Here is a 6,310-nt window from a genome sequence, read left to right on the forward strand (position 1 = left end):
GCTTCTTTTTTGTAGCGGTGTGTTCATTTGTTACCTCAGCAGTAGGACACCAGGACAAGCACCATGTTCCCGGGAAGCAGGAGAAATAAGAGGTTCTGGGATATCCACAAAGCCATGATTGTGCCCCTGGAAGGAGCAACCTTGTTGGGGATCTCTGTGTCCTGGGAAAGTGGGTTTTAGAAGGGCACTTCACTTTACAGCCGAGATTCTGAATAGGAAAATCAAATAGGGCGATGCCAACTAAAATTGCGGTCCAATTTGCTGGAAGTGTTTGTACCTTGAGGTATTTGGATTGGAGGTTAATGAAGTATTTTATTTTTTCTTAAAAAAAAAAAAGACATCTGAAAAAGACGAGTTATTTGAATGTTCTTTTAAAACATTCATCTCAATGTTTGTTGTTGTTGTTGTTTGTTTGTTTTGGTTTTAGGGACACACCAGGTAGTGCTCAGGGCTGTTTTCTTTCCAAGAACTCATCTAATTATAAATAGTCTAAATACAATGACCTTCAGATGACTTTCAGCTCTTACAGGAATCCAGCCAAGTTTTTTATTTGGTTTATTTTGGGGCCACACCCAGTGGTGCTCAGGTCATTCCTGGTATACCTCACTTTGGTCAGATATGACACTGGGACTCCAGGGCCAAACTCAGTCTCTTTAACAGTCCTCCCTTGTCCTCCATTCTGACCAGAACTCTTCAGAACATTGACATAGAGACTGAAGCCATGCTTGCTGTAGCAACATCATAACATTTGTCTGGGAGTGAATCTCCTCCCTTGGGTCTCTCTCCTTTGAGTCCTGTCAGTTGGTGGGAGTTGACAGCAGTGGGAGAGGAGGAGCAGGCTCTCACCTCTTCGATGTCTGTAGGATGGGACTCAATTTACTTTTGTAGTTTTCATTTTTCCCTGAAATCTCTAGACCTATACTGGACAGGCCATCTCAGAAAGAGGGGACCTACTTTTTTTTTTGTTTTTTTTGGGTCACACCCGGCAGTGCTCAGAGGTTACTCCTGGCTCCACGCTCAGAAATCACTCCTGGCAGGCTTGGGAGACCTATGGGATGTCGGGATTCAAACCAATGACCTTCTGCATGAAAGGCAAACGCGTTACCTTCATGCTATCGCTCTGGCCCCAACCTACATTATTTTTAGTGCAGGCCCCAATATAAGATAAGCAGACCTCCAAATATCCTGAAGACGAGAGGAAAAGAGGACATCAAGTCTTTACTGGCAGGATAATGCTGCTGTTTAAGGTTACCCAGATATGGCTTGTTTAACCCAAATGTCACAGAGGCAATGAGTCCACCTGTGTTTCTCAGATTACACAAATGGTGACAAGTGAGTTGTCTTTCACTCCTCCAGAAAATATCAGTCTTCTGGGAATGAGGAAGGGCCAGTCAGACCCCAAACCAGACTGTGGGCAATCAGTCAGGAAACTTCTCACTCTTGGCTGAAACTTCTCCCTGCTGGCCCCTCAGAGGGCAGCCATTCCAAATACTGAGTCAGTCTTTTGCTTTTGTGCTCACATTTGGCTGCTTCCATTACACGGGGGAGCCACAGATCTGGTCGTTTTGACTCATATCTATGAGTCATTTTGACTCATAGATAGCACCTTTGGGACAGGACCTCAGGCGATCAGCTCTATGGATAGAAAGGTAGAGTCTTAGCCCAGGAAAGCCCCAGACCTCACACCAGGAATGTCTCTCAATTTACCAGCCAGATGATGTTTGGTTCTTGTGAAGAGATGGAAGGATGGATCTTGGGCTCCTAATTAAGGCCCTTTAGTGTAAAGGCCCTTTCACTGTTCTCTGAACCCCACAAGTTGGATTCCAGCTCCTGCCTCAGCCTATAGACTCCCAGGAGTGTGCTTTGGGAGAGCCCCTGAATGTGCAGCACCATTGGGACCTTATTTTTGCTTCCCAGGGAAAGATTCAAGTGAATGCTCAGTCACCCCACACCCCAGGATGCCCCAATGCCACCACACCAGTGGGCTTTGTTCCTTGGGGCTCAACAATAGTTTATTCTGGCACATGCCCCAAATCTCCTTAGACTTCACCATCAACTAGAAATCTTTTCCTTCTGCTCTTAGCCCTGTTAAACCAACGTTCAGGTAATTTTTTAGGCAGTGTCTTCTGCACTTTGGCTTCAGGGGAATCTAGACCATGTGCTGGATTTGCCCTCTCTCCACATTTGATCCTCTTCACAGTGAGACACCAGGATGAAAACAGCCTATAACGAACGCCTCATCAGCAGCATCCCTTTTACTTCAGCTTAACCCCCTCCCTCACAGGCACTACTTCCACCCCCCAGAGAAACCCTTGTGACTTCTATTGACTTTTCACAGTCTGAGCAGAGCATGTCCTTATCTCCTCAGTCAAGAGGCGAATAACTTCTGACTCCTTCTGACCCATCTTTTGTCAGCCTAGTGGTAATTCCCTGGAACTTCTCATGAACTCCACTGCCATCTTGGCAGCTGGCTGAAAATGAGTCAGGGAAACTGGGAGTTTTACCTGACACAGCCCATCCAACCACAACCTAGGATCAATTCTCCCTCTCCTCTTAGGGCAACTCTCCCACAGTAAGTGGGCACCCCAGCACTGGAGTTACCCTTATTCCTTCACTGCTGAGTCACCTTTTCACACTTCCAAGGCACCCTCCATGGTGGGGATTTCACCTGGGGAAGGAAAGACCCCTGGAATTTCAAAGCCCAGAAGTGCCCCAAACCATAGGTGCTCCAGATTAGATAATACTGGACCTGTGACCTGCCCAGACTTGAATTCTTGGGGGCAGAGCCCAGAGACATGCCCACATAGGAAAATGATGGAGTAAAGAAATGGTCAGATACAATCCATGTTCCTTCAGCGTGAACCTGTTAGAGCATCTTTTGATGTATGCAGTACCTTCTTTTCCTTTTCTTCTTGGAGGGGGATTTTGGACCACATCCAGTGGTACTCAGGGTTTACTTCTGATTCTGTGCTCAGAGATCACTCCAGGTGGGGATCAGGAGACCATATGTAGGCAGAGATCTACAGGGATTGGCTGGGAATAAGGCAAGTGCTTCACCCTCTGTAGTCCCTCTCTCTAGTCCCTCCTTTCTCATTCTTTTTTTTTTTTTTTTTTTTTTTTTTTGGTTTTTGGGCCACACCCGATGACGCTCAGGGGTTACTCCTGGCTATGCGCTCAGAAGTCGCTCCTGGCTTGGGGGACCATATGGGACGCCGGGGGATCGAACCGTGGTCCGTCCTAGGCTAGCGCAGGCAAGGCAGGCACCTTACCTCCAGCGCCACCGCCCGGCCCCTCCTTTCTCATTCTTTTTTTTTTTTTTTTTTGTGGTTTTTGGGTCACACCCGGCAGTGCTCAGGGGTTATTCCTGGCTCCAGGCTCAGAAATTGCTCCTGGCAGGCACGGGAGGACCATATATGGGACGCCGGGATTCGAACCGATGACCTCCTGCATGAGAGGCAAACGCCTTACCTCCATGCTATCTCTCCGGCCCCTCCTTTCTCATTCTTAAAAGAATTTCTGTCACTGTCCAAATCTCCTGATATTTTTCTCTCTTGGGAAGCAAGCAGCAAGGCATTTTTTTTCTGGCTCTGTGCTCAGGTAATGTTTGGACAACCATATGGCGTGCTGGGGATCAAACTTCGGTCAGCCACATACTAGGAACTGAACTAACTCTCTAGTCCTCTCCACAACTTCTCTCTCACTATTTATTTTTGGCCCATACCTGGTTGTATTTAGGCTTTACTACTGCTCTAAACTCAGGAATTACTCTTGGCAGGGCTTGGGAGACCTGAAGATCAAACCCAGGTCTGCAGCATGCAAGCAAGTGCCCTACTGTGGTACTATCATTCCAGCCACAATTTCTGATTTATGAAATTTCCTGGAAGTGGAGCCGGAGAGATAGTGCAGCGGTAGGGCATTTGCCTTGCATGTGGCTGACCTAGGATGGATGGTAGTTCAATTCCCAGCATCCCATACGGTCCCCCGAGCCTGCCAGAAGTGATTTCTGAGCGCAAAGCCATGAGTAACTCCTGAGTGCTGCTGAGTGTGCCTGCCCCCACCCCCAAAAAAGAAATTTCCTGGGAGTGTTAGTCTGGGAAAATATGCAATAATCATAAGTTGCTAAAGGCATGTGAGAATTAATAGGTACTGAAAAAGGGTTTTCCCTCTGATTCTATTTACCTGCCTAAAGCTGAAAGAAACACTTCAAAGAAGTGCACTTCCTCATTCCTTTCCCTGGGTAGTTTCAAAGTCAGGAAGATTAAAAGTTAAAGTTAGCTTTGGAAGAGGGAGGGAGGGAGGGGGTGCAGGTGAGGGTGAGGGAGAGACAAAGCCAGAGAGATGGAGACAGAGAGAGGAAGAGAGAAGAAAAATGCCTGCTACCGAGTAAGGGTGAGGGGAGACTGGGAACACTGATGGTGAGAAATGCGCCCTGGTGAAGGGATGGTGTTGGATACTGTATGTCCGAAACTCAGTCAAAAATAACTTTGTAACTGTGTATCTCATGGTGATTCAATTAAAAATTTATTAATTAAAAAAAGTTAAGAAATTTATCTTTGGAGATGAAAGCACTACTACATGTATGCTGATGGCACAACACTCCTAGTTCCCCCTTCTTTTTTTCTATTAACCTTCAGTCAATTTACTTTCCAAAAAAGCATTTTGTTTTCCCCAAAGTACTTTCTATCCTCACTTCCCTTTCCCATCAAGAATATTAGGTCGTGAATTTTGTCCAGTTGAGTCCCATTTTTCTCTGAACTGTACATTGGCTTTTATAAAAGCCTGCCTTTTTCCTTTTTCTCTTGCTTCTCTCTCTCTCTCTCTCTCTCTCTCTCTCTCTCTCTCTCTCTCTCTCTCTCTCTCTCTCTCTCTCTCTCTCTGTCTCTCTCTGTCTCTGTCTCTCTCTCTCTTTGGTTTTTGGGTCACACCCAGAAATGCTCAGGGGTTTACTCCTGGCTCTACGCTCAGAAATTGCTCCTCACCGGCTCGGGGGACCATATGGGATGCCGGGATTCAAACCACCAGCCTTCTCCATGCAAGGCAAATGCCTTACCTCCATGCTAACTCTCTGGCCACTCTTATCTGTCTCTTATCAGTGTGTAATTCATTATCTTTCAATTACTGAATCTAAGAGGGCAGAGGGAAAGTTTTCCTTTCTAATATGATAAATTATAAGCCCAGTGACTTGCCCACATAATCCTCAGTAATATAAGCACTTCTTCCCATTCAGCAACAACAGTTTGACATATTCAAACTATTTTTCTCCAAGTGGGTCCAAACTATGGGACTGAAAAAGAATCCCCCTACACCCACCTACCAGAAAATACAGCAACCTCCTCCCATGCTTGCCATATTCCTGACAGAAAAAACCACCTGGCTACTCCACCTCTACCAAACTCCAAAAGAAAATAATGGTCACCAATACCTCTTAGGTAATTAATTCCCAGGTAATCAGGGCAGGGCTAATACCGTGGTGGAATTCTCAGAATGGGTGGGGGCAGATTCCCTTTTTCTGCATGAACCACAGCAGCTCAGACCACACCCTTTACCTTCCAACATAAAGGGCCCAGCTCCTCAATTTAACCTTATCAAACTGCTAAAGCACCAAATCCTGGACCACAAGTGGTTGCTGACACTTCAACATTCTTATAGCAGTGTCAGCTCAGTATCAGAGGAAATCTGATAGAAAAGTGACATAGTACTCAGTGAGCTGAAACAGTGGCAGAGAAGGCTTGACTTGCACCAACCACAGCCCAGTAAATTCTTAGACACTGACTTTAGTAACACCATCGAGAGATAACAATCATTTTAAGTTGACCCAGGTTGATCTAAGTTTTTTTTTTTTTGGGGGGGGCCACATCTGGTGGTGTTCAGGGGTTTCTCCTGGCTGTCTGCTCAGAAATAGCTCCTGGCAGGCACAGGGGACCCATATGGGACACCGGGATTCGAACCAACCACCTTAGGTCCTGGATCGGCTGCTTGCAAGGCAAACGCCGCTGTGCTATCTCTCTGGGCCCTAGATGTATAATATTTTAAATGACTGTATTATGAACAACTTGGTAAGCCATAGTGTTATAATAAAAAGGATTAAAAAAACCCAAATTTTCTCATTCCCCTTTTGTTTATGTTACTGGGAAGGAACCTAGGGCTTCACATATGCAAAGCAAACTACACCCTGCCTGTTTTTTTTTTTTTTTTCTTTTTTTCTTTTTATGGAACACTTCATGAATTTGTGTGTCATCCTTGTGCAGAGGCCATGCTAATCTTCTCTGTATCATTCCAATTTTAGTACAAGTGCTGCCGAAGCGAGCAC

The 6,310-nt window shown here is 45.8% G+C and overlaps 1 non-coding gene across 1 annotated transcript; it reads right to left on the reverse strand.

The window, feature by feature from the left end:
* Positions 1-6,203: 6,203 nt before the first annotated feature.
* Positions 6,204-6,310, reverse strand: LOC126019840 (U6 spliceosomal RNA). The gene has a single exon (XR_007499459.1). It is a non-coding gene; the product is annotated as a U6 spliceosomal RNA (small nuclear RNA).

The sequence above is a fragment of the Suncus etruscus genome, chromosome 9 (genome assembly GCF_024139225.1).
Source record: "Suncus etruscus isolate mSunEtr1 chromosome 9, mSunEtr1.pri.cur, whole genome shotgun sequence".
NCBI classification, from domain to species: domain Eukaryota; kingdom Metazoa; phylum Chordata; class Mammalia; order Eulipotyphla; family Soricidae; genus Suncus; species Suncus etruscus.